The sequence below is a fragment of the Nelumbo nucifera genome, chromosome 4, assembly GCF_055504915.1.
Source record: "Nelumbo nucifera cultivar China Antique chromosome 4, China Antique-T2T, whole genome shotgun sequence".
Classification (NCBI taxonomy): domain Eukaryota; kingdom Viridiplantae; phylum Streptophyta; class Magnoliopsida; order Proteales; family Nelumbonaceae; genus Nelumbo; species Nelumbo nucifera.
In genome coordinates, this window is record NC_142652.1 from 53135497 (window position 1) to 53158835 (window position 23339).

A 23339-nucleotide genomic window follows, 5' to 3' on the forward strand; every position below is an offset into this window, starting at 1 on the left:
TTGGGGTGCAACACGAGGACTTCACAGGAGGTCACCCATCCTAGTACTACGCTCGCCCAAGCACACTTAACTTCGGAGTTCTGATGGGATCCGGTGCATTAGTGCTGGTATGATCGCACCCGTTTAATTCATGCTCGCTTAGATCTTTATGCACTATCTTGCTCCCTTCCATTAATTGTTTTAGATTTGAAAAAAATGTGTATGCAGCCTTCTTCCCTTGGTAGCCGTGCACAAGCTCCTACGTGAGCGGAGTGTTTGCTTTTCAGATCTGCCGCACCTCCGGATAGATGCAATACTATCGCGGGGCCCACAATGCATGACGAATGCCGAAAGCCCGGTTCTTGCATCGTGGCCATTCAGTAATGACGATCGTGCCGCAAATGGTCCGAGTATCCGACGCATTGTTTCCAGTATCTCCCAGAAACAACAAATGGAATTTGCAAATACAAATCAAAATAAAATATTAATAAAATTGGGGTGCAACACGAGGACTTCCGAGGAGGTCACCCATCCTAGTACTACTCTCGCCCAAGCACGCTTAACTTCGGAGTTCTGATGGGATCCGGTGCATTTGTGCTGGTATGATCGCACCCGTTTAATTCATGCTCGCTTAGATCTTTATGCACTATCTTGCTCCCCTCCATTAATTGTTTTAGACTTGAAAAAACTATGTATGCAGCCTTCCTCCCTTGGTAACCGTGCACAAGCTCCTACGTGAGCAGAGTGTTTGCTTTTCAGATCTGCCGCACCCCCTGATAGATGCAATACTATCGCGGGGCCCACAATGCACAATGAATGCCAAAAGCCCGGTTTTTAAACGGTTCCCATTCAGTAATGACAATCGTGCCGCAAATGGTCCGAGTATCCGGCACGTTGTTTGCGTTTGTCTCGCCGAAACGACAAATGGAATTTGCAAATACGATATCAAAATAAAATATTAATAAAATTGAGGTGCAACACGAGGACTTCCCAGGAGGTCACCCATCCTAGTACCAATCTCGCCCAAGCACGCTTAACTTCGGAGTTCTGATGGGATCCTGTGCATTAGTGCTAGTATGATCGCACCCGTTTAATTCAAGCTCGCTTAGATCTTTATGCACAATCTTGCTCCCCTCCATTAATTGTTTTAGATTTGAAAAAACTGTGTATGCAGCCTTCCTCCCTTGGTAACCGTGCACAAGCTCCTACGTGAGCAGAGTGTTTGCTTTTCAGATCTGCCGCACCCCCTGATAGATGCAATACTATCGCGGGGCCCACAATGCACGACGAATGCCAAACGCCCGGTTTTTGCACGGTTCCCATTCAGTAATGACAATCGTGCCGCAAATGGTACGAGTATCCGGCACGTTGTTTGCGTTTGTCTCGCCGAAACGATAAATGGAATTTGCAAATACGATATCGAAATAAAATATTAACAAAATTGGGGTGCAACACGAGGACTTCCCAGGAGGTCACCCATCCTTGTACTACTCTCGCCCAAGCACGCTTAACTTCGGAGTTCTGATGGGATCCTGTGCATTAGTGCTGGTATGATCGCACCCGTTTAATTCATGCTCGCTTAGATCTTTAAGCACTATTTTGCTCCCCTCCATTAATTGTTTTAGATTTGAAAAAACTGTGTATGCAGCCTTCCTCCCTTGGTAACCGTGCACAAGCTCGTACGTGAGCAGAGTGTTTGCATTTCAGATCTGCCGCACCCCCGGATAGATGCAATACTATCGCGGGGCCCACAATGCACGACGAATGCCAAAAGCCCGGTTTTTGCACGGTTCCCATTCAGTAATGACAATCGTGCCGCAAATGGTCCGAGTATCCGGCACGTTGTTTGCGTTTGTCTCACCGAAACGACAAATGGAATTTGCAAATACGATATCGAAATAAAATATTAATAAAATTGGGGTGCAACACGAGGACTTCCCCGTAGGTCACCCATCCTAGTACTACTCTCGCACAAGCACACTTAACTTCGGAGTTCTGATGGGATCCGGTGCATTTGTGCTGGTATGATCGCACCCGTTTAATTCATGCTCGCTTAGATCTTTATGAACTATCTTGCTCCCTTCCATTAATTGTTTTAGATTTGAAAAAAATGTGTATGCAGCCTTCCTCCCTTGGTAACCGTGCACAAGCTCCTACGTGAGCGGAGTGTTTGCTTTTCAGATTTGCCGCACCTCCGGATAGATGCAATACTATCGCGGGGCCCACAATGCATGACGAATGCCGAAAGCCCGGTTCTTGCATCGTTGCCATTCAGTAATGACGATCGTGCCGCAAATGGTCCGAGTATCCGACGCATTGTTTCCAGTTTTCTCCCAGAAACAACAAATGGAGTTTGCAAATACAAATCAAAATAAAATATTAATAAAATTGGGGTGCAACATAAGGACTTCCCAGGAGGTCACCCATCCTAGTACTACTCTCGCCCAAGCACGCTTAACTTCGGAGTTCTGATGGGATCCGGTGCATTAGAGCTGGTATGATCGCACCCGTTTAATTCATGCTCGCTTAGATCTTTATGCACTATCTTGCTCCCCTCCATTAATTGTTTTAGACTTGAAAAAACTGTGTATGCAGCCTTCATCCCTTGGTAACCGTGCACAAGCTCTTACGTGAGCAGAGTGTTTGCTTTTCAGATCTGCCGCACCCCCGGATAGATGCAATACTATCACGGGGCCCACAATGCACGACGAATGCCAAAAGCCCGGTTTTTTCACTGTTCCCATTCAGTAATGACAATCGTGCCGCAAATGGTCCGAGTATCCGGCGCGTTGTTTGCGTTTGTCTCGCCGAAACGACAAATGGAATTTGCAAATACGATATCGAAATAAAATATTAATAAAATTGGGGTGCAACACGAGGACTTCCCAGGAGGTCACCCATCCTAGTACTACTCTCGCCCATGCAAACTTAACTTCGGAGTTCTGATGGGATCCGGTGCATTAGTACTGGTATGATCGCACCCGTTTAATTCATGCTCGCTTAGATCTTTATGCACTATCTTGCTCCCCTCCATTAATTGTTTTAGACTTGAAAAAACTGTGTATGCAGCCTTCCTCCCTTGGTAACCGTGCACAAGCTCCTACGTGAGCAGAGTGTTTGCTTTTCAGATCTGCCGCACCCCCGGATAGATGCAATACTATCGCGGGGCCCACAATGCACGACGAATGCCAAAAGCCCGGTTTTTGCACGGTTCCCATTCAGTAATGACGATCGTGCCGCAAATGGTCCGAGTATCCGGCGCGTTGTTTGAGTTTGTCTCGCCGAAACGACAAATGGAATTTGCAAATACGATATCGAAATAAAATATTAATAAAATTGGGGTGCAACACAAGGACTTCCCAGGAGGTCACCCATCCTAATACTACTCTCGCCCAAGCACACTTAACTTCGGAGTTCTGATGGGATCCGGTGCATTAGTGCTGGTATAATCGCACCCGTTTAATTCATGCTCGCTTAGATCTTTATGAACTATCTTGCTCCCTTCCATTAATTGTTTTAGATTTGAAAAAAATGTGAATGCAGCCTTCTTCCCTTGGTAACCGTGCACAAGCTCCTACATGAGCGGAGTGTTTGCTTTTCAGATCTGCCGCACCTCCGGATAGATGCAATACTATCGCGGGGCCCACAATGCATGACGAATGCCGAAAGCCCGGTTCTTGCATCGTTGCCATTCAGTAATGACGATCGTGCCGCAAATGGTCCGAATATCCGACGCATTGTTTCCAGTTGTCTCCCAGAAACAACAAATGGAATTTGCAAATACAAATCAAAATAAAATATTAATAAAATTGGGGTGCAACACGAGGACTTCCCAGGAGGTCACCCATCCTAGTACTACTCTCGCCCAAGCACGCTTAACTTCGGAGTTCTGATGGGATCCGGTGCATTAGTGCTGGTATGATCGCACCCGTTTAATTCATGCTCGCTTAGATCTTTATGCACTATCTTGCTCCCCTCCATTAATTGTTTTAGACTTGAAAAAACTGTGTATGCAGCCTTCCTCCCTTGGTAACCGTGCACAAGCTCTTACGTGAGCAGAGTGTTTGCTTTTTAGATCTGCCGCACCCCCGGATAGATGCAATACTATCGCGGGGCCCACAATGCACGACGAATGCCAAAAGCCCGGTTTTTTCACGGTTCCCATTCAGTAATGACAATCGTGCCGCAAATGGTCCGAGTATCCGGCGCGTTGTTTGCGTTTGTCTCGCCGAAACGACAAATGTAATTTGCAAATACGATATCGAAATAAAATATTAATAAAATTGGGTTGCAACACGAGGACTTCCCAGGAGGTCACCCATCCTAATACTACTCTCGCCCATGCACACTTAACTTCGGAGTTCTGATGGGATCCGGTGCATTAGTGCTGGTATGATCGCACCCGTTTAATTCATGCTCGCTTAGATCTTTATGCACTATCTTGCTCCCCTCCATTATTTGTTTTAGACTTGAAAAAACTGTGTATGCAGACTTCCTCCCTTGGTAACCGTGCACAAGCTCCTACGTGAGCAGAGTGTTTGCTTTTCAGATCTGCCGCACCCCCGGATAGATGCAATACTATCGCGGGGCCCACAATGCACGACGAATGCCAAAAGCCCGGTTTTTGCACGGTTCCCATTCAGTAATGACGATCGTGCCGCAAATGGTCCGATTATCCGGCGCGTTGTTTGAGTTTGTCTCGCCGAAACGACAAATGGAATTTGCAAATACGATATCGAAAAAAAATATTAATAAAATTGGGGTGCAACACAAGGACTTCCCAGGAGGTCACCCATCCTAATACTACTCTCGCCCAAGCACACTTAACTTCGTAGTTCTGATGGGATCCGGTGCATTAGTGCTGGTATGATCGCACCCGTTTAATTCATGCTCGCTTAGATCTTTATGACCTATCTTGCTCCCTTCCATTAATTGTTTTAGATTTGAAAAAAATGTGTATGCAGCCTTCTTCCCTTGGTAACCGTGCACAAGCTCCTACGTGAGCGGAGTGTTTGCTTTTCAGATCTGCCGCACCTCCGGATAGATGCAATACTATCGTGGGGCCCACAATGCATGACGAATGACGAAAGCCCGGTTCTTGCATCGTGGCCATTCAGTAATGACGATCGTGCCGCAAATGGTCCGAGTATCCGACGCATTGTTTATAGTATCTCCCAGAAACAACAAATGGAATTTCCAAATACAAATCAAAATAAAATATTAATAAAATTGGGGTGCAACACGAGGACTTCCCAGGAGGTCACCCATCCTAGTACTACTCTCGCCCAAGCACGCTTAACTTCGGAGTTCTGATGGGATCCGGTGCATTAGTGCTGGTATGATCGCACCCGTTTAATTCATGCTCGCTTATATCTTTATGCACTATCTTGCTCCCCTCCATTAATTGTTTTAGACTTGAAAAAACTGTGTATGCAGCCTTCCTCCCTTGGTAACCGTGCACAAGCTCTTACGTGAGCAGAGTGTTTGCTTTTTAGATCTTCCGCACCCCCGGATAGATGCAATACTATCGCGGGAACCACAATGCACGACGAATGCCAAAAGCCCGGTTTTTTCACGGTTCCCATTCAGTAATGACAATCGTGCCGCAAATGGTCCGAGTATCCGGCGCGTTGTTTGCGTTTGTCTCGCCGAAACGACAAATGGAATTTGCAAATACGATATCGAAATAAAATATTAATAAAATTGGGGTGCAACACGAGGACTTCCCAGGAGGTCACCCATCCTAGTACTACTCTCGCCAATGCACACTTAACTTCGGAGTTCTGATGGGATCCAGTGCATTAGTGCTGGTATTATCGCACCCGTTTAATTCATGCTCGCTTAGATCTTTATGCACTATCTTGCTCCCCTCCATTAATTGTTTTAGACTTGAAAAAACTGTGTATGCAGCCTTCCTCCCTTGGTAACCGTGCACAAGCTCCTACGTGAGCAGAGTGTTTGCTTTTCAGATCTGCCGCACCCCCGGATAGATGCAATACTATCGCGGGGCCCACAATGCACGACGAATGCCAAAAGCCCGGTTTTTGCACGGTTCCCATTCAGTAATGACGATCGTGCCGCAAATGGTCCGAGTATCCGGCGCGTTGTTTGAGTTTGTCTCGCCGACACGACAAATGGAATTTGCAAATACGATATCGAAATAAAATATTAATAAAATTGGGGTGAAACACAAGGACTTCCCAGGAGGTCACCCATCCTAATACAACTCTCGCCCAAGCACACTTAACTTCGAAGTTCTGAAGGGATCCGGTGCATTTGTGCTGGTATGATCGCACCCGTTTAATTCATGCTCGCTTAGATCTTTATGAACTATCTTGCTCCCTTCCATTAATTGTTTTAGATTTGAAAAAATGTGTATGCAGCCTTCCTCCCTTGGTAACCGTGCACAAGCTCCTACGTGAGCGGAGTGTTTGCTTTTCAGATCTGCCGCACCTCCGGATAGATGCAATACTATCGCGGGGCCCACAATGCACGACGAATGCCGAAAGCCCGGTTCTTGCATCGTTGCCATTCAGTAATGACGATCATGCCGCAAATGGTCCGAGTATCCGACGCATTGTTTCCAGTTGTCACCCAGAAACAACAAATGGAATTTGCAAATACAAATCAAAATAAAATATTAATAAAATTGGGGTGCAACACGAGGACTTCCCAGGAGGTCACCCTTCCTAGTACTACTCTCGCCCAAGCACGCTTAACTTCGGAGTTCTGATGAGATCCGGTGCATTAGTGCTGGTATGATCGCACCCGTTTAATTCATGCTCGCTTAGATCTTTGTGCCCTATCTTGCTCCCCTCCATTAATTGTTTCAGACTTGAAAAAACTGTGTATGCAGCATTCCTCCCTTGGTAACCGTGCACAAGCTCCTACGTGAGCAGAGTGTTTGCCTTTCAGATCTGTCGCACCCCCGGATAGATGCAATACTATCGCGGGGCCCACAATGCACGACGAATGCCAAAAGCCCGGTTTTTGCACGGTTCTCATTCAGTAATGACGATTGTGCCGCAAATGGTCCGAGTATCCGGCGCGTTGTTTGCGTTTGTCTCGCCGAAACGACAAATGGAATTTGCAAATACGATATCGAAATAAAATATTAATAAAATTGGGGTGCAACACGAGGACTTCACAGGAGGTCACCCATCCTAGTACTACGCTCGCCCAAGCACACTTAACTTCGGAGTTCTGATGGGATCCGGTGCATTAGTGCTGGTATGATCGCACCCGTTTAATTCATGCTCGCTTAGATCTTTATGCACTATCTTGCTCCCTTCCATTAATTGTTTTAGATTTGAAAAAAATGTGTATGCAGCCTTCTTCCCTTGGTAGCCGTGCACAAGCTCCTACGTGAGCGGAGTGTTTGCTTTTCAGATCTGCCGCACCTCCGGATAGATGCAATACTATTGCGGGGCCCACAATGCATGACGAATGCCGAAAGCCCGGTTCTTGCATCGTGGCCATTCAGTAATGACGATCGTGCCGCAAATGGTCCGAGTATCCGACGCATTGTTTCCAGTATCTCCCAGAAACAACAAATGGAATTTGCAAATACAAATCAAAATAAAATATTAATAAAATTGGGGTGCAACACGAGGACTTCCGAGGAGGTCACCCATCCTAGTACTACTCTCGCCCAAGCACGCTTAACTTCGGAGTTCTGATGGGATCCGGTGCATTTGTGCTGGTATGATCGCACCCGTTTAATTCATGCTCGCTTAGATCTTTATGCACTATCTTGCTCCCCTCCATTAATTGTTTTAGACTTGAAAAAACTGTGTATGCAGCCTTCCTCCCTTGGTAACCGTGCACAAGCTCCTACGTGAGCAGAGTGTTTGCTTTTCAGATCTGCCGCACCCCCTGATAGATGCAATACTATCGCGGGGCCCACAATGCACAATGAATGCCAAAAGCCCGGTTTTTGCACGGTTCCCATTCAGTAATGACAATCGCGCCGCAAATGGTCCGAGTATCCGGCACGTTGTTTGCGTTTGTCTCGCCGAAACGACAAATGGAATTTGCAAATACGATATCAAAATAAAATATTAATAAAATTGAGGTGCAACACGAGGACTTCCCAGGAGGTCACCCATCCTAGTACCAATCTCGCCCAAGCACGCTTAACTTCGGAGTTCTGATGGGATCCTGTGCATTAGTGCTAGTATGATCGCACCCGTTTAATTCATGCTCGCTTAGATCTTTATGCACTATCTTGCTCCCCTCCATTAATTGTTTTAGATTTGAAAAAACTGTGTATGCAGCCTTCCTCCCTTGGTAACCGTGCACAAGCTCCTACGTGAGCAGAGTGTTTGCTTTTCAGATCTGCCGCACCCCCTGATAGATGCAATACTATCGCGGGGCCCACAATGCACGACGAATGCCAAACGCCCGGTTTTTGCACGGTTCCCATTCAGTAATGACAATCGTGCCGCAAATGGTACGAGTATCCGGCACGTTGTTTGCGTTTGTCTCGCCGAAACGATAAATGGAATTTGCAAATACGATATCGAAATAAAATATTAACAAAATTGGGGTGCATCACGAGGACTTCCCAGGAGGTCACCCATCCTTGTACTACTCTCGCCCAAGCACGCTTAACTTCGGAGTTCTGATGGGATCCTGTGCATTAGTGCTGGTATGATCGCACCCGTTTAATTCATGCTCGCTTAGATCTTTAAGCACTATTTTGCTCCCCTCCATTAATTGTTTTAGATTTGAAAAAACTGTGTATGCAGCCTTCCTCCCTTGGTAACCGTGCACAAGCTCGTACGTGAGCAGAGTGTTTGCATTTCAGATCTGCCGCACCCCCGGATAGATGCAATACTATCGCGGGGCCCACAATGCACGACGAATGCCAAAAGCCCGGTTTTTGCACGGTTCCCATTCAGTAATGACAATCGTGCCGCAAATGGTCCGTGTATCCGGCACGTTGTTTGCGTTTGTCTCACCGAAACGACAAATGGAATTTGCAAATACGATATCGAAATAAAATATTAATAAAATTGGGGTGCAACACGAGGACTTCCCCGGAGGTCACCCATCCTAGTACTACTCTCGCACAAGCACACTTAACTTCGGAGTTCTGATGGGATCCGGTGCATTTGTGCTGGTATGATCGCACCCGTTTAATTCATGCTCGCTTAGATCTTTATGAACTATCTTGCTCCCTTCCATTAATTGTTTTAGATTTGAAAAAAATGTGTATGCAGCCTTCCTCCCTTGGTAACCGTGCACAAGCTCCTACGTGAGCGGAGTGTTTGCTTTTCAGATTTGCCGCACCTCCGGATAGATGCAATACTATCGCGGGGCCCACAATGCATGACGAATGCCGAAAGCCCGGTTCTTGCATCGTTGCCATTCAGTAATGACGATCGTGCCGCAAATGGTCCGAGTATCCGACGCATTGTTTCCAGTTGTCTCCCAGAAACAACAAATGGAGTTTGCAAATACAAATCAAAATAAAATATTAATAAAATTGGGGTGCAACACGAGGACTTCCCAGGAGGTCACCCATCCTAGTACTACTCTCGCCCAAGCACGCTTAACTTCGGAGTTCTGATGGGATCCGGTGCATTAGAGCTGGTATGATCGCAACCGTTTAATTCATGCTCGCTTAGATCTTTATGCACTATCTTGCTCCCCTCCATTAATTGTTTTAGACTTGAAAAAACTGTGTATGCAGCCTTCATCCCTTGGTAACCGTGCACAAGCTCTAACGTGAGCAGAGTGTTTGCTTTTCAGATCTGCCGCACCCCCGTATAGATGCAATACTATCACGGGGCCCACAATGCACGACGAATGCCAAAAGCCCGGTTTTTTCACGGTTCCCATTCAGTAATGACAATCGTGCCGCAAATGGTCCGAGTATCCGGCGCGTTGTTTGCGTTTGTCTCGCCGAAACGACAAATGCAATTTGCAAATACGATATCGAAATAAAATATTAATAAAATTGGGGTGCAACACGAGGACTTCCCAGGAGGTCACCCATCCTAGTACTACTCTCGCCCATGCAAACTTAACTTCGGAGTTCTGATGGGATCCGGTGCATTAGTACTGGTATGATCGCACCCGTTTAATTCGTGGTCGCTTAGATCTTTATGCACTATCTTGCTCCCCTCCATTAATTGTTTTAGACTTGAAAAAACTGTGTATGCAGCCTTCCTCCCTTGGTAACCGTGCACAAGCTCCTACGTGAGCAGAGTGTTTGCTTTTCAGATCTGCCGCACCCCCGGATAGATGCAATACTATCGCGGGGCCCACAATGCACGACGAATGCCAAAAGCCCGGTTTTTGCACGGTTCCCATTCAGTAATGACGATCGTGCCGCAAATGGTCCGAGTATCCGGCGCGTTGTTTGAGTTTGTCTCGCCGAAACGACAAATGGAATTTGCAAATACGATATCGAAATAAAATATTAATAAAATTGGGGTGCAACACAAGGACTTCCCAGGAGGTCACCCATCCTAATACTACTCTCGCCCAAGCACACTTAACTTCGGAGTTCTGATGGGATCCGGTGCATTAGTGCTGGTATAATCGCACCCGTTTAATTCATGCTCGCTTAGATCTTTATGAACTATCTTGCTCCCTTCCATTAATTGTTTTGGATTTGAAAAAAATGTGAATGCAGCCTTCTTCCCTTGGTAACCGTGCACAAGCTCCTACGTGAGCGGAGTGTTTGCTTTTCAGATCTGCCGCACCTCCGGATAGATGCAATACTATCGCGGGGCCCACAATGCATGACGAATGCCGAAAGCCCGGTTCTTGCATCGTGGCCATTCAGTAATGACGATCGTGCCGCAAATGGTCCGAGTATCCGACGCATTGTTTCCAGTATCTCCCAGAAACAACAAATGGAATTTGCAAATACAAATCAAAATAAAATATTAATAAAATTGGGGTGCAACACGAGGACTTCACAGGAGGTCACCCATCCTAATACTACTCCCGCCCAAGCACGATTAACTTCGGAGTTCTGATGGGATCCGGTGCATTAGTGCTGGTATGATCGCACCCGTTTAATTCATGCTCGCTTAGATCTTTATGCACTATCTTGCTCCCCTCCATTAATTGTTTTAGACTTGAAAAAACTGTGTATGCAGCCTTCCTCCCTTGGTAACCGTGCACAAGCTCCTACGTGAGCAGAGTGTTTGCTTTTCAGATCTGCCGCACCCCCTGATAGATGCAATAATATCGCGGGGCCCACAATGCACGATGAATGCCAAAAGCCCGGTTTTTGCACGGTTCCCATTCAGTAATGACAATCGTGCCGCAAATGGTCCGAGTATCCGGCACGTTGTTTGCGTTTGTCTCGCCGAAACGACAAATGGAATTTGCAAATACGATATCGAAATAAAATATTAATAAAATTGGGGTGCAACACGAGGACTTCCCAGGAGGTCACCCATCCTAGTACTACTCTCGCCCAAGCACGCTTAACTTCGGAGTTCTGATGGGATCCTGTGCATTAGTGCTGGTATGATCTGACCCGTTTAATTCATGCTCGCTTAGATCTTTATGCACTATCTTGCTCCTCTCCATTAATTGTTTTAGATTTGAAAAAACTGTGTATGCAGCCTTCCTCCCTTGGTAACCGTGCACAAGCTCGTACGTGAGCAGAGTGTTTGCATTTCAGATCTGCCGCACCCCCGGATTGATGCAATACTATCGCGGGGCCCACAATGCATGACGAATGCCGAAAGCCCGGTTCTTGCATCGTTGCCATTCAGTAATGACGATCGTGCCGCAAATGGTCCGAATATCCGACGCATTGTTTCCAGTAGTCTCCCAGAAACAACAAATGGAATTTGCAAATACAAATCAAAATAAAATATTAATAAAATTGGGGTGCAACACGAGGACTTCCCAGGAGGTCACCCATCCTAGTACTACTCTCGCCCAAGCACGCTTAACTTCGGAGTTCTGATGGGATCCGGTGCATTAGTGCTGGTATGATCGCACCCGTTTAATTCATGCTCGCTTAGATCTTTATGCACTATCTTGCTCCCCTCCATTAATTGTTTTAGACTTGAAAAAACTGTGTATGCAGCCTTCCTCCCTTGGTAACCGTGCACAAGCTCTTACGTGAGCAGAGTGTTTGCTTTTTAGATCTGCCGCACCCCCGGATAGATGCAATACTATCGCGGGGCCCACAATGCACGACGAATGCCAAAAGCCCGGTTTTTTCACGGTTCCCATTCAGTAATGACAATCGTGCCGCAAATGGTCCGAGTATCCGGCGCGTTGTTTGCGTTTGTCTCGCCGAAACGACAAATGGAATTTGCAAATACGATATCGAAATAAAATATTAATAAAATTGGGGTGCAACACGAGGACTTCCCAGGAGGTCACCCATCCTAATACTACTCTCGCCCAAGCACACTTAACTTCGGAGTTCTGATGGGATCCGGTGCATTAGTGCTGGTATGATCGCACCCGTTTAATTCATGCTCGCTTAGATCTTTATGACCTATCTTGCTCCCTTCCATTAATTGTTTTAGATTTGAAAAAAATGTGTATGCAGCCTTCTTCCCTTGGTAACCGTGCACAAGCTCCTACGTGAGCGGAGTGTTTGCTTTTCAGATCTGCCGCACCTCCGGATAGATGCAATACTATCGTGGGGCCCACAATGCATGACGAATGACGAAAGCCCGGTTCTTGCATCGTGGCCATTCAGTAATGACGATCGTGCCGCAAATGGTCCGAGTATCCGACGCATTGTTTCCAGTATCTCCCAGAAACAACAAATGGAATTTCTAAATACAAATCAAAATAAAATATTAATAAAATTGGGGTGCAACACGAGGACTTCCCAGGAGGTCACCCATCCTAGTACTACTCTCGCCCAAGCACGCTTAACTTCGGAGTTCTGATGGGATCCGGTGCATTAGTGCTGGTATGATCGCACCCGTTTAATTCATGCTCGCTTATATCTTTATGCACTATCTTGCTCCCCTCCATTAATTGTTTTAGACTTGAAAAAACTGTGTATGTAGCCTTCCTCCCTTGGTAACCGTGCACAAGCTCTTACGTGAGCAGAGTGTTTGCTTTTTAGATCTGCCGCACCCCCGGATAGATGCAATACTATCGCGGGGCCCACAATGCACGACGAATGCCAAAAGCCCGGTTTTTTCACGGTTCCCATTCAGTAATGACAATCGTGCCGCAAATGGTCCGAGTATCCGGCGCGTTGTTTGCGTTTGTTTCGCCGAAACGACAAATGGAATTTGCAAATACGATATCGAAATAAAATATTAATAAAATTGGGGTGCAACACGAGGACTTCCCAGGAGGTCACCCATCCTAGTACTACTCTCGCCCATGCACACTTAACTTCGGAGTTCTGATGGGAGCCTGTGCATTAGTGCTGGTATTATCGCACCCGTTTAATTCATGCTCGCTTAGATCTTTATGCACTATCTTGCTCCCCTCCATTAATTGTTTTAGACTTGAAAAAACTGTGTATGCAGCCTTCCTCCCTTGGTAACCGTGCACAAGCTCCTACGTGAGCAGAGTGTTTGCTTTTCAGATCTGCCGCACCCCCGGATAGATGCAATACTATCGCGGGGCCCACAATGCACGACGAATGCCAAAAGCCCGGTTTTTGCACGGTTCCCATTCAGTAATGACGATCGTGCCGCAAATGGTCCGAGTATCCGGCGCGTTGTTTGAGTTTGTCTCGCCGACACGACAAATGGAATTTGCAAATACGATATCGAAATAAAATATTAATAAAATTGGGGTGAAACACAAGGACTTCCCAGGAGGTCACCCATCCTAATACAACTCTCGCCCAAGCACACTTAACTTCGAAGTTCTGATGGGATCCGGTGCATTTGTGCTGGTATGATCGCACCCGTTTAATTCATGCTCGCTTAGATCTTTATGAACTATCTTGCTCCCTTCCATTAATTGTTTTAGATTTGAAAAAATGTGTATGCAGCCTTCCTCCCTTGGTAACCGTGCACAAGCTCCTACGTGAGCGGAGTGTTTGCTTTTCAGATCTGCCGCACCTCCGGATAGATGCAATACTATCGCGGGGCCCACAATGCACGACGAATGCCGAAAGCCCGGTTCTTGCATCGTTGCCATTCAGTAATGACGATCATGCCGCAAATGGTCCGAGTATCCGACGCATTGTTTCCAGTTGTCTCCCAGAAACAACAAATGGAATTTGCAAATACAAATCAAAATAAAATATTAATAAAATTGGGGTGCAACACGAGGACTTCCCAGGAGGTCACCCTTCCTAGAACTACTCTCGCCCAAGCACGCTTAACTTCGGAGTTCTGATGAGATCCGGTGCATTAGTGCTGGTATGATCGCACCCGTTTAATTCATGCTCGCTTAGATCTTTGTGCCCTATCTTGCTCCCCTCCATTAATTGTTTTAGACTTGAAAAAACTGTGTATGCAGCATTCCTCCCTTGGTAACCGTGCACAAGCTCCTACGTGAGCAGAGTGTTTGCCTTTCAGATCTGTCGCACCCCCGGATAGATGCAATACTATCGCGGGGCCCACAATGCACGACGAATGCCAAAAGCCCGGTTTTTGCACGGTTCTCATTCAGTAATGACGATTGTGCCGCAAATGGTCCGAGTATCCGGCGCGTTGTTTGCGTTTGTCTCGCCGAAACGACAAATGGAATTTGCAAATACGATATCGAAATAAAATATTAATAAAATTGGGGTGCAACACGAGGACTTCACAGGAGGTCACCCATCCTAGTACTACGCTCGCCCAAGCACACTTAACTTCGGAGTTCTGATGGGATCCGGTGCATTAGTGCTGGTATGATCGCACCCGTTTAATTCATGCTCGCTTAGATCTTTATGCACTATCTTGCTCCCTTCCATTAATTGTTTTAGATTTGAAAAAAATGTGTATACAGCCTTCTTCCCTTGGTAGCCGTGCACAAGCTCCTACGTGAGCGGAGTGTTTGCTTTTCAGATCTGCCGCACCTCCGGATAGATGCAATACTATCGCGGGGCCCACAATGCATGACGAATGCCGAAAGCCCGGTTCTTGCATCGTGGCCATTCAGTAATGACGATCGTGCCGCAAATGGTCCGAGTATCCGACGCATTGTTTCCAGTATCTCCCAGAAACAACAAATGGAATTTGCAAATACAAATCAAAATAAAATATTAATAAAATTGGGGTGCAACACGAGGACTTCCGAGGAGGTCACCCATCCTAGTACTACTCTCGCCCAAGCACGCTTAACTTCGGAGTTCTGATGGGATCCGGTGCATTTGTGCTGGTATGATCGCACCCGTTTAATTCATGCTCGCTTAGATCTTTATGCACTATCTTGCTCCCCTCCATTAATTGTTTTAGACTTGAAAAAACTGTGTATGCAGCCTTCCTCCCTTGGTAACCGTGCACAAGCTCCTACGTGAGCAGAGTGTTTGCTTTTCAGATCTGCCGCACCCCCTGATAGATGCAATACTATCGCGGGGCCCACAATGCACAATGAATGCCAAAAGCCCGGTTTTTGCACGGTTCCCATTCAGTAATGACAATCGTGCCGCAAATGGTCCGAGTATCCGGCACGTTGTTTGCGTTTGTCTCGCCGAAACGACAAATGGAATTTGCAAATACGATATCAAAATAAAATATTAATAAAATTGAGGTGCAACACGAGGACTTCCCAGGAGGTCACCCATCCTAGTACCAATCTCGCCCAAGCACGCTTAACTTCGGAGTTCTGATGGGATCCTGTGCATTAGTGCTAGTATGATCGCACCCGTTTAATTCATGCTCGCTTAGATCTTTATGCACTATCTTGCTCCCCTCCATTAATTGTTTTAGATTTGAAAAAACTGTGTATGCAGCCTTCCTCCCTTGGTAACCGTGCACAAGCTCCTACGTGAGCAGAGTGTTTGCTTTTCAGATCTGCCGCACCCCCTGATAGATGCAATACTATCGCGGGGCCCACAATGCACGACGAATGCCAAACGCCCGGTTTTTGCACGGTTCCCATTCAGTAATGACAATCGTGCCGCAAATGGTACGAGTATCCGGCACGTTGTTTGCGTTTGTCTCGCCGAAACGATAAATGGAATTTGCAAATACGATATCGAAATAAAATATTAACAAAATTGGGGTGCAACACGAGGACTTCCCAGGAGGTCACCCATCCTTGTACTACTATCGCCCAAGCACGCTTAACTTCGGAGTTCTGATGGGATCCTGTGCATTAGTGCTGGTATGATCGCACCCGTTTAATTCATGCTCGCTTAGATCTTTAAGCACTATTTTGCTCCCCTCCATTAATTGTTTTAGATTTGAAAAAACTGTGTATGCAGCCTTCCTCCCTTGGTAACCGTGCACAAGCTCGTACGTGAGCAGAGTGTTTGCATTTCAGATCTGCCGCACCCCCGGATAGATGCAATACTATCGCGGGGCCCACAATGCACGACGAATGCCAAAAGCCCGGTTTTTGCACGGTTCCCATTCAGTAATGACAATCGTGCCGCAAATTGTCCGAGTATCCGGCACGTTGTTTGCGTTTGTCTCACCGAAACGACAAATGGAATTTGCAAATACGATATCGAAATAAAATATTAATAAAATTGGGGAGCAACACGAGGACTTCCCCGGAGGTCACCCATCCTAGTACTACTCTCGCACAAGCACAGTTAACTTCGGAGTTCTGATGGGATCCGGTGCATTTGTGCTGGTATGATCGCACCCGTTTAATTCATGCTCGCTTAGATCTTTATGAACTATCTTGCTCCCTTCCATTAATTGTTTTAGATTTGAAAAAAATGTGTATGCAGCCTTCCTCCCTTGGTAACCGTGCACAAGCTCCTACGTGAGCGGAGTGTTTGCTTTTCAGATTTGCCGCACCTCCGGATAGATGCAATACTATCGCGGGGCCCACAATGCATGACGAATGCCGAAAGCCCGGTTCTTGCATCGTTGCCATTCAGTAATGACGATCGTGCCGCAAATGGTCCGAGTATCCGACGCATTGTTTCCAGTTGTCTCCCAGAAACAACAAATGGAGTTTGCAAATACCAATCAAAATAAAATATTAATAAAATTGGGGTGCAACACGAGGACTTCCCAGGAGGTCACCCATCCTAGTACTACTCTCGCCCAAGCACGCTTAACTTCGGAGTTCTGATGGGATCCGGTGCATTAGAGCTGGTATGATCGCACCCGTTTAATTCATGCTCGCTTAGATCTTTATGCACTATCTTGCTCCCCACCATTAATTGTTTTAGACTTGAAAAAACTGTGTATGCAGCCTTCATCCCTTGGTAACCGTGCACAAGCTCTAACGTGAGCAGAGTGTTTGCTTTTCAGATCTGCCGCACCCCCGTATAGATGCAATACTATCACGGGGCCCACAATGCACGACGAATGCCAAAAGCCCGGTTTTTTCACGGTTCCCATTCAGTAATGACAATCGTGCCGCAAATGGTCCGAGTATCCGGCGCGTTGTTTGCGTTTGTCTCGCCGAAACGACAAATGGAATTTGCAAATACGATATCGAAATAAAATATTAATAAAATTGGGGTGCAACACGAGGACTTCCCAGGAGGTCACCCATCCTAGTACTACTCTCGCCCATGCAAACTTAACTTCGGAGTTCTGATGGGATCCGGTGCATTAGTACTGGTATGATCGCACCCGTTTAATTCATGCTCGCTTAGATCTTTATGCACTATCTTGCTCCCCTCCATTAATTGTTTTAGACTTGAAAAAACTGTGTATGCAGCCTTCCTCCCTTGGTAACCGTGCACAAGCTCCTACGTGTGCAGAGTGTTTGCTTTTCAAATCTGCCGCACCCCCGGATAGATGCAATACTATCGCGGGGCCCACAATGCACGACGAATGCCAAAAGCCCGGTTTTTGCACGGTTCCCATTCAGTAATGACGATCGTGCCGCAAATGGTCCGAGTATCCGGCGCGTTGTTTGAGTTTGTCTCGCCGAAACGACAAATGGAATTTGCAAATACGATATCGAAATAAAATATTAATAAAATTGGGGTGCAACACAAGGACTTCCCAGGAGGTCACCCATCCTAATACTACTCTCGCCCAAGCACACTTAACTTCGGAGTTCTGATGGGATCCGGTGCATTAGTGCTGGTATAATCGCACCCGTTTAATTCATGCTCGCTTAGATCTTTATGAACTATCTTGCTCCCTTCCATTAATTGTTTTGGATTTGAAAAAAATGTGAATGCAGCCTTCTTCCCTTGGTAACCGTGCACAAGCTCCTACGTGAGCGGAGTGTTTGCTTTTCAGATCTGCCGCACCTCCGGATAGATGCAATACTATCGCGGGGCCCACAATGCATGACGAATGCCGAAAGCCCGGTTCTTGCATCGCGGCCATTCAGTAATGACGATCGTGCCGCAAATGGTCCGAGTATCCGACGCATTGTTTCCAGTATCTCCCAGAAACAACAAATGGAATTTGCAAATACAAATCAAAATAAAATATTAATAAAATTGGGGTGCAACACGTGGACTTCACAGGAGGTCACCCATCCTAGTACTACTCCCGCCCAAGCACGATTAACTTCGGAGTTCTGATGGGATCCGGTGCATTAGTGCTGGTATGATCGCACCCGTTTAATTCATGCTCGCTTAGATCTTTATGCACTATCTTGCTCCCCTCCATTAATTGTTTTAGACTTGAAAAAACTGTGTATGCAGCCTTCCTCCCTTGGTAACTGTGCACAAGCTCCTACGTGAGCAGAGTGTTTGCTTTTCAGATCTGCCGCACCCCCGGATAAATGCAATACTATCGCGGGACCCACAATGCACGACGAATGCCAAAAGCCCGGTTTTTGCACGGTTCCCATTCAGTAATGACGATTGTGCCGCAAATGGTCCGAGTATCCGGCGCGTTGTTTGCGTTTGTCTCGCCGAAACGACAAATGGAATTTGTAAATACGATATCGAAATAAAATATTAATAAAATTGGGGTGCAACACGAGGACTTCCCAGGAGGTCACCCATCCTAGTACTACACTCGCCCAAGCACACTTAACTTCGGAGTTCTGATGGGATCCGGTGCATTAGTGCTGGTATGATCGCACCCGTTTAATTCATGCTCGCTTAGATCTTTATGCACTGTCTTGCTCCCCTCCATTAATTGTTTTAGATTTGAAAAAAATGTGTATGCAGCCTTCCTCCCTTGGTAACCGTGCACAAGCTCCTACGTGAGCGGAGTGTTTGCTTTTCAGATCTGCCGCACCTCCGGATAGATGCAATACTATCGCGGGGACCACAATGCATGACGAATGCCGAAAGCCCGGTTCTTGCATCGTGGCCATTCAGTAATGACGATCGTGCCGCAAATGGTCCGAGTATCCGACGAATTGTTTCCAGTATCTCCCAGAAACAACAAATGGAATTTGCAAATACAAATCAAAATAAAATATTAATAAAATTGGGGTGCAACACGAGGACTTCGCAGGAGGTCACCCATCCTAGTACTACTCTCGCCCAAGCACGCTTAACTTCGGAGTTCTGATGGGATCCGGTGCATTAGTGCTGGTATGATCGCACCCGTTTAATTCATGCTCGCTTAGATCTTTATGCACTATCTTGCTCCCCTCCATTAATTGTTTTAGACTTGAAAAAACTGTGTATGCAGCCTTCCTCCCTTGGTAACCGTGCACAAGCTCCTACGTGAGCAGAGTGTTTGCTTTTCAGATCTGCCGCACCCCCTGATAGATGCAATAATATCGCGGGGCCCACAATGCACGATGAATGCCAAAAGCCCGGTTTTTGCACGGTTCCCATTCAGTAATGACAATCGTGCCGCAAATGGTCCGAGTATCCGGCACGTTGTTTGCGTTTGTCTCGCCGAAACGACAAACGGAATTTGCAAATACGATATCGAAATAAAATATTAATAAAATTGGGGTGCAACACGAGGACTTCCCAGGAGGTCACCCATCCTAGTACTACTCTCGCCCAAGCACGCTTAACTTCGAAGTTCTGATGGGATCCTGTGCATTAGTGCTGGTATGATCGCACCCGTTTAATTCATGCTCGCTTAGATCTTTATGCACTATCTTGCTCCTCTCCATTAATTGTTTTAGATTTGAAAAAACTGTGTATGCAGCCTTCCTCCCTTGGTAACCGTGCACAAGCTCGTACGTGAGCAGAGTGTTTGCATTTCAGATCTGCCGCACCCCCGGATTGATGCAATACTATCGCGGGGCCCACAATGCATGACGAATGCCGAAAGCCCGGTTCTTGCATCGTTGCCATTCAGTAATGACGATCGTGCCGCAAATGGTCCGAATATCCAACGCATTGTTTCCAGTTGTCTCCCAGAAACAACAAATGGAATTTGCAAATACAAATCAAAATAAAATATTAATAAAATTGGGGTGCAACACGAGGACTTCCCAGGAGGTCACCCATCCTAGTACTACTCTCGCCCAAGCACACTTAACTTCGGAGTTCTGATGGGATCCGGTGCATTAGTGCTGGTATGATCGCACCGGTTTAATTCATGCTCGCTTAGATCTTTATGCACTATCTTGCTCCCCTCCATTAATTGTTTTAGACTTGAAAAAACTGTGTATGCAGCCTTCCTCCCTTGGTTACCGTGCACAAGCTCTTACGTGAGCAGAGTGTTTGCTTTTTAGATCTGCCGCACCCCCGGATAGATGCAATACTATCGCGGGGCCCACAATGCACGACGAATGCCAAAAGCCCGGTTTTTTCACTATTCCCATTCAGTAATGACAATCGTGCCGCAAATGGTCCGAGTATCCGGCGCGTTGTTTGCGTTTGTCTCGCCGAAACGACAAATGGAATTTGCAAATACGATATCGAAATAAAATATTAATAAAATTGGGGTGCAACACGAGGACTTCCCAGGAGGTCACCCATCCTAATACTACGCTCGCCCATGCACACTTAACTTCGGAGTTCTGATGGGATCCGGTGCATTAGTGCTGGTATGATCGCACCCGTTTAATTCATGCTCGCTTAGATCTTTATGCACTATCTTGCTCCCCTCCATTATTTGTTTTAGACTTGAAAAAACTGTGTATGCAGACTTTCTCCCTTGGTAACCGTGCACAAGCTCCTACGTGAGCAGAGTGTTTGCTTTTCAGATCTACCGCACCCCCGGATAGATGCAATACTATCGCGGGGCCCACAATGCACGACGAATGCCAAAAGCCCGGTTTTTGCACGGTTCCCATTCAGTAATGACGATCGTGCTGCAAATGGTCCGAGTATCCGGCGCGTTGTTTGAGTTTGTGTCGCCGAAACGACAAATGGAATTTGCAAATACGATATCGAAATAAAATATTAATAAAATTGGGGTGCAACACAAGGACTTCCCAGGAGGTCACCCATCCTTGTACTACTCTCGCCCAAGCACGCTTAACTTCGGAGTTCTGATGGGATCCTGTTCATTAGTGCTGGTATGATCGCACCCGTTTAATTCATGCTCGCTTAGATCTTTATGCACTATCTTGCTCCCCTCCATTAATTGTTTTAGACTTGAAAAAACTGTGTATGCAGCCTTCCTCCCTTGGTAACCGTGCACAAGCTCCTACGTGAGCAGAGTGTTTGCTTTTCAGATCTGCCGCACCTCCGGATAGATGCAATACTATCGCGGGGCCCACAATGCACGACGAATGCCGAAAGCCCGGTTCTTGCATCGTTGCCATTCAGTAATGACGATCGTGCCGCAAATGGTCCGAGTATCCGACGCATTGTTTCCAGTTGTCTCCCAGAAACAACAAATGGAATTTGCAAATACAAATCAAAATAAAATATTAATAAAATTGGGGTGCAACACGAGGACTTCCCAGGAGGTCACCCTTCCTAGTACTACTCTCGCCCAAGCACGCTTAACTTCGGAGTTCTGATGAGATACGGTGCATTAGTGCTGGTATGATCGCACCCGTTTAATTCATGCTCGCTTAGATCTTTGTGCCCTATCTTGCTCCCCTCCATTAATTGTTTTAGACTTGAAAAAACTGTGTATGCAGCATTCCTCCCTTGGTAACCGTGCACAAGCTCCTACGTGAGCAGAGTGTTTGCTTTTCAGATCTACCGCACCCCCGGATAGATGCAATACTATCGCGGGGCCCACAATGCACGACGAATGCCAAAAGCCCGGTTTTTGCACGGTTCCCATTCAGTAATGACGATCGTGCCGCAAATGGTCCGAGTATCCGGCGCGTTGTTTGAGTTTGTGTCGCCGAAACGACAAATGGAATTTGCAAATACGATATCGAAATAAAATATTAATAAAATTGGGGTGCAACACAAGGACTTCCCAGGAGGTCTATATCCTTGTACTACTCTCGCCCAAGCACGCTTAACTTCGGAGTTCTGATGGGATCCTGTGCATTAGTGCTGGTATGATCGCACCCGTTTAATTCATGCTCGCTTAGATCTTTATGCACTATCTTGCTCCCCTCCATTAATTGTTTTAGACTTGAAAAAACTGTGTATGCAGCCTTCCTCCCTTGGTAACCGTGCACAAGCTCCTACGTGAGCAGAGTGTTTGCTTTTCAGATCTGCCGCACCTCCGGATAGATGCAATACTATCGCGGGGCCCACAATGCACGACGAATGCCGAAAGCCCGGTTCTTGCATCGTTGCCATTCAGTAATGACGATCGTGCCGCAAATGGTCCGAGTATCCGACGCATTGTTTCCAGTTGTCTCCCAGAAACAACAAATGGAATTTGCAAATACAAATCAAAATAAAATATTAATAAAATTGGGGTGCAACACGAGGACTTCCCAGGAGGTCACCCTTCCTAGTACTACTCTCGCCCAAGCACGCTTAACTTCGGAGTTCTGATGAGATCCGGTGCATTAGTGCTGGTATGATCGCACCCGTTTAATTCATGCTCGCTTAGATCTTTGTGCCCTATCTTGCTCCCCTCCATTAATTGTTTTAGACTTGAAAAAACTGTGTATGCAGCATTCCTCCCTTGGTAACCGTGCACAAGCTCCTACGTGAGCAGAGTGTTTGCTTTTCAGATCTGTCGCACCCCCGGATAGATGCAATACTATCGCGGGGCCCACAATGCACGACGAATGCCAAAAGCCCGGTTTTTGCACGGTTCTCATTCAGTAATGACGATTGTGCCGCAAATGGTCCGAGTATCCGGCGCGTTGTTTGCGTTTGTCTCGCCGAAACGACAAATGGAATTTGCAAATACGATATCGAAATAAAATATTAATAAAATTGGGGTGCAACACAAGGACTTCACAGGAGGTCACCCATCCTAGTACTACGCTCGCCCAAGCACACTTAACTTCGGAGTTCTGATGGGATCCGGTGCATTAGTGCTGGTATGATCGCACCCGTTTAATTCATGCTCGCTTAG

The 23339-nt window shown here is 46.5% G+C and overlaps 45 non-coding genes and 5 pseudogenes across 45 annotated transcripts; all 50 read right to left on the minus strand.

Moving 5' to 3' along the window:
• Positions 1–2: 2 nt before the first annotated feature.
• Positions 3–121, minus strand: LOC148798662 (5S ribosomal RNA). The gene has a single exon (XR_016073273.1). It is a non-coding gene; the product is annotated as a 5S ribosomal RNA (ribosomal RNA).
• Positions 122–474: 353 nt separating this feature from the next.
• LOC148798663 (5S ribosomal RNA) lies at positions 475–593 on the minus strand. The gene has a single exon (XR_016072876.1). It is a non-coding gene; the product is annotated as a 5S ribosomal RNA (ribosomal RNA).
• A 355-nt stretch (positions 594–948) lies between these two features.
• LOC148798664 (5S ribosomal RNA) lies at positions 949–1067 on the minus strand. Its single transcript, XR_016070172.1, has one exon. It is a non-coding gene; the product is annotated as a 5S ribosomal RNA (ribosomal RNA).
• A 355-nt stretch (positions 1068–1422) lies between these two features.
• On the minus strand, positions 1423–1541 carry LOC148798665 (5S ribosomal RNA). Its single transcript, XR_016075240.1, has one exon. It is a non-coding gene; the product is annotated as a 5S ribosomal RNA (ribosomal RNA).
• A 355-nt stretch (positions 1542–1896) lies between these two features.
• On the minus strand, positions 1897–2015 carry LOC148798666 (5S ribosomal RNA). The gene has a single exon (XR_016075437.1). It is a non-coding gene; the product is annotated as a 5S ribosomal RNA (ribosomal RNA).
• Positions 2016–2369: 354 nt separating this feature from the next.
• Positions 2370–2488, minus strand: LOC148798667 (5S ribosomal RNA). The gene has a single exon (XR_016075638.1). It is a non-coding gene; the product is annotated as a 5S ribosomal RNA (ribosomal RNA).
• Positions 2489–2843: 355 nt separating this feature from the next.
• Positions 2844–2962, minus strand: LOC148798668 (5S ribosomal RNA). Its single transcript, XR_016075349.1, has one exon. It is a non-coding gene; the product is annotated as a 5S ribosomal RNA (ribosomal RNA).
• A 355-nt stretch (positions 2963–3317) lies between these two features.
• Positions 3318–3436, minus strand: LOC148798669 (5S ribosomal RNA). The gene has a single exon (XR_016074824.1). It is a non-coding gene; the product is annotated as a 5S ribosomal RNA (ribosomal RNA).
• A 354-nt stretch (positions 3437–3790) lies between these two features.
• On the minus strand, positions 3791–3909 carry LOC148798670 (5S ribosomal RNA). Its single transcript, XR_016075720.1, has one exon. It is a non-coding gene; the product is annotated as a 5S ribosomal RNA (ribosomal RNA).
• Positions 3910–4264: 355 nt separating this feature from the next.
• Positions 4265–4383, minus strand: LOC148798671 (5S ribosomal RNA). Its single transcript, XR_016075327.1, has one exon. It is a non-coding gene; the product is annotated as a 5S ribosomal RNA (ribosomal RNA).
• A 355-nt stretch (positions 4384–4738) lies between these two features.
• LOC148798672 (5S ribosomal RNA) lies at positions 4739–4857 on the minus strand. The gene has a single exon (XR_016070033.1). It is a non-coding gene; the product is annotated as a 5S ribosomal RNA (ribosomal RNA).
• Positions 4858–5210: 353 nt separating this feature from the next.
• On the minus strand, positions 5211–5329 carry LOC148798673 (5S ribosomal RNA). The gene has a single exon (XR_016075731.1). It is a non-coding gene; the product is annotated as a 5S ribosomal RNA (ribosomal RNA).
• A 355-nt stretch (positions 5330–5684) lies between these two features.
• Positions 5685–5803, minus strand: LOC148798674 (5S ribosomal RNA). The gene has a single exon (XR_016070521.1). It is a non-coding gene; the product is annotated as a 5S ribosomal RNA (ribosomal RNA).
• A 355-nt stretch (positions 5804–6158) lies between these two features.
• Positions 6159–6277, minus strand: LOC148798675 (5S ribosomal RNA; annotated as a pseudogene).
• Positions 6278–6630: 353 nt separating this feature from the next.
• LOC148798676 (5S ribosomal RNA) lies at positions 6631–6749 on the minus strand. The gene has a single exon (XR_016072509.1). It is a non-coding gene; the product is annotated as a 5S ribosomal RNA (ribosomal RNA).
• A 355-nt stretch (positions 6750–7104) lies between these two features.
• LOC148798677 (5S ribosomal RNA) lies at positions 7105–7223 on the minus strand. Its single transcript, XR_016073274.1, has one exon. It is a non-coding gene; the product is annotated as a 5S ribosomal RNA (ribosomal RNA).
• A 353-nt stretch (positions 7224–7576) lies between these two features.
• Positions 7577–7695, minus strand: LOC148798678 (5S ribosomal RNA). The gene has a single exon (XR_016072877.1). It is a non-coding gene; the product is annotated as a 5S ribosomal RNA (ribosomal RNA).
• Positions 7696–8050: 355 nt separating this feature from the next.
• Positions 8051–8169, minus strand: LOC148798679 (5S ribosomal RNA). Its single transcript, XR_016070173.1, has one exon. It is a non-coding gene; the product is annotated as a 5S ribosomal RNA (ribosomal RNA).
• A 355-nt stretch (positions 8170–8524) lies between these two features.
• LOC148798680 (5S ribosomal RNA) lies at positions 8525–8643 on the minus strand. Its single transcript, XR_016070419.1, has one exon. It is a non-coding gene; the product is annotated as a 5S ribosomal RNA (ribosomal RNA).
• A 355-nt stretch (positions 8644–8998) lies between these two features.
• LOC148798681 (5S ribosomal RNA) lies at positions 8999–9117 on the minus strand. The gene has a single exon (XR_016074350.1). It is a non-coding gene; the product is annotated as a 5S ribosomal RNA (ribosomal RNA).
• Positions 9118–9471: 354 nt separating this feature from the next.
• Positions 9472–9590, minus strand: LOC148798682 (5S ribosomal RNA). The gene has a single exon (XR_016073327.1). It is a non-coding gene; the product is annotated as a 5S ribosomal RNA (ribosomal RNA).
• Positions 9591–9945: 355 nt separating this feature from the next.
• On the minus strand, positions 9946–10064 carry LOC148798683 (5S ribosomal RNA). The gene has a single exon (XR_016075350.1). It is a non-coding gene; the product is annotated as a 5S ribosomal RNA (ribosomal RNA).
• Positions 10065–10419: 355 nt separating this feature from the next.
• Positions 10420–10538, minus strand: LOC148798684 (5S ribosomal RNA). The gene has a single exon (XR_016074825.1). It is a non-coding gene; the product is annotated as a 5S ribosomal RNA (ribosomal RNA).
• A 353-nt stretch (positions 10539–10891) lies between these two features.
• Positions 10892–11010, minus strand: LOC148798685 (5S ribosomal RNA). The gene has a single exon (XR_016074401.1). It is a non-coding gene; the product is annotated as a 5S ribosomal RNA (ribosomal RNA).
• A 355-nt stretch (positions 11011–11365) lies between these two features.
• On the minus strand, positions 11366–11484 carry LOC148798686 (5S ribosomal RNA; annotated as a pseudogene).
• Positions 11485–11838: 354 nt separating this feature from the next.
• Positions 11839–11957, minus strand: LOC148798687 (5S ribosomal RNA). Its single transcript, XR_016075742.1, has one exon. It is a non-coding gene; the product is annotated as a 5S ribosomal RNA (ribosomal RNA).
• A 355-nt stretch (positions 11958–12312) lies between these two features.
• LOC148798688 (5S ribosomal RNA) lies at positions 12313–12431 on the minus strand. Its single transcript, XR_016072345.1, has one exon. It is a non-coding gene; the product is annotated as a 5S ribosomal RNA (ribosomal RNA).
• Positions 12432–12784: 353 nt separating this feature from the next.
• On the minus strand, positions 12785–12903 carry LOC148798689 (5S ribosomal RNA). Its single transcript, XR_016075753.1, has one exon. It is a non-coding gene; the product is annotated as a 5S ribosomal RNA (ribosomal RNA).
• Positions 12904–13258: 355 nt separating this feature from the next.
• On the minus strand, positions 13259–13377 carry LOC148798690 (5S ribosomal RNA; annotated as a pseudogene).
• Positions 13378–13732: 355 nt separating this feature from the next.
• LOC148798691 (5S ribosomal RNA) lies at positions 13733–13851 on the minus strand (annotated as a pseudogene).
• Positions 13852–14204: 353 nt separating this feature from the next.
• Positions 14205–14323, minus strand: LOC148798692 (5S ribosomal RNA). Its single transcript, XR_016075333.1, has one exon. It is a non-coding gene; the product is annotated as a 5S ribosomal RNA (ribosomal RNA).
• Positions 14324–14678: 355 nt separating this feature from the next.
• Positions 14679–14797, minus strand: LOC148798693 (5S ribosomal RNA). The gene has a single exon (XR_016073275.1). It is a non-coding gene; the product is annotated as a 5S ribosomal RNA (ribosomal RNA).
• Positions 14798–15150: 353 nt separating this feature from the next.
• Positions 15151–15269, minus strand: LOC148798694 (5S ribosomal RNA). Its single transcript, XR_016072878.1, has one exon. It is a non-coding gene; the product is annotated as a 5S ribosomal RNA (ribosomal RNA).
• A 355-nt stretch (positions 15270–15624) lies between these two features.
• Positions 15625–15743, minus strand: LOC148798695 (5S ribosomal RNA). The gene has a single exon (XR_016070174.1). It is a non-coding gene; the product is annotated as a 5S ribosomal RNA (ribosomal RNA).
• Positions 15744–16098: 355 nt separating this feature from the next.
• Positions 16099–16217, minus strand: LOC148798696 (5S ribosomal RNA). The gene has a single exon (XR_016070571.1). It is a non-coding gene; the product is annotated as a 5S ribosomal RNA (ribosomal RNA).
• Positions 16218–16572: 355 nt separating this feature from the next.
• On the minus strand, positions 16573–16691 carry LOC148798697 (5S ribosomal RNA). The gene has a single exon (XR_016070234.1). It is a non-coding gene; the product is annotated as a 5S ribosomal RNA (ribosomal RNA).
• A 354-nt stretch (positions 16692–17045) lies between these two features.
• Positions 17046–17164, minus strand: LOC148798698 (5S ribosomal RNA). The gene has a single exon (XR_016071518.1). It is a non-coding gene; the product is annotated as a 5S ribosomal RNA (ribosomal RNA).
• Positions 17165–17519: 355 nt separating this feature from the next.
• On the minus strand, positions 17520–17638 carry LOC148798699 (5S ribosomal RNA). The gene has a single exon (XR_016075352.1). It is a non-coding gene; the product is annotated as a 5S ribosomal RNA (ribosomal RNA).
• A 355-nt stretch (positions 17639–17993) lies between these two features.
• LOC148798700 (5S ribosomal RNA) lies at positions 17994–18112 on the minus strand. The gene has a single exon (XR_016074827.1). It is a non-coding gene; the product is annotated as a 5S ribosomal RNA (ribosomal RNA).
• A 353-nt stretch (positions 18113–18465) lies between these two features.
• Positions 18466–18584, minus strand: LOC148798701 (5S ribosomal RNA). Its single transcript, XR_016071892.1, has one exon. It is a non-coding gene; the product is annotated as a 5S ribosomal RNA (ribosomal RNA).
• Positions 18585–18939: 355 nt separating this feature from the next.
• Positions 18940–19058, minus strand: LOC148798702 (5S ribosomal RNA). Its single transcript, XR_016071761.1, has one exon. It is a non-coding gene; the product is annotated as a 5S ribosomal RNA (ribosomal RNA).
• Positions 19059–19411: 353 nt separating this feature from the next.
• On the minus strand, positions 19412–19530 carry LOC148798703 (5S ribosomal RNA). Its single transcript, XR_016071189.1, has one exon. It is a non-coding gene; the product is annotated as a 5S ribosomal RNA (ribosomal RNA).
• Positions 19531–19885: 355 nt separating this feature from the next.
• On the minus strand, positions 19886–20004 carry LOC148798704 (5S ribosomal RNA). Its single transcript, XR_016075109.1, has one exon. It is a non-coding gene; the product is annotated as a 5S ribosomal RNA (ribosomal RNA).
• A 354-nt stretch (positions 20005–20358) lies between these two features.
• LOC148798705 (5S ribosomal RNA) lies at positions 20359–20477 on the minus strand. The gene has a single exon (XR_016072950.1). It is a non-coding gene; the product is annotated as a 5S ribosomal RNA (ribosomal RNA).
• Positions 20478–20832: 355 nt separating this feature from the next.
• LOC148798706 (5S ribosomal RNA) lies at positions 20833–20951 on the minus strand. The gene has a single exon (XR_016074974.1). It is a non-coding gene; the product is annotated as a 5S ribosomal RNA (ribosomal RNA).
• A 355-nt stretch (positions 20952–21306) lies between these two features.
• Positions 21307–21425, minus strand: LOC148798707 (5S ribosomal RNA). The gene has a single exon (XR_016070722.1). It is a non-coding gene; the product is annotated as a 5S ribosomal RNA (ribosomal RNA).
• A 354-nt stretch (positions 21426–21779) lies between these two features.
• On the minus strand, positions 21780–21898 carry LOC148798708 (5S ribosomal RNA). Its single transcript, XR_016069395.1, has one exon. It is a non-coding gene; the product is annotated as a 5S ribosomal RNA (ribosomal RNA).
• Positions 21899–22253: 355 nt separating this feature from the next.
• On the minus strand, positions 22254–22371 carry LOC148798709 (5S ribosomal RNA; annotated as a pseudogene).
• A 354-nt stretch (positions 22372–22725) lies between these two features.
• Positions 22726–22844, minus strand: LOC148798710 (5S ribosomal RNA). The gene has a single exon (XR_016072510.1). It is a non-coding gene; the product is annotated as a 5S ribosomal RNA (ribosomal RNA).
• Positions 22845–23199: 355 nt separating this feature from the next.
• Positions 23200–23318, minus strand: LOC148798711 (5S ribosomal RNA). The gene has a single exon (XR_016074860.1). It is a non-coding gene; the product is annotated as a 5S ribosomal RNA (ribosomal RNA).
• Between the last annotated feature and the right edge of the window lie 21 nt (positions 23319–23339).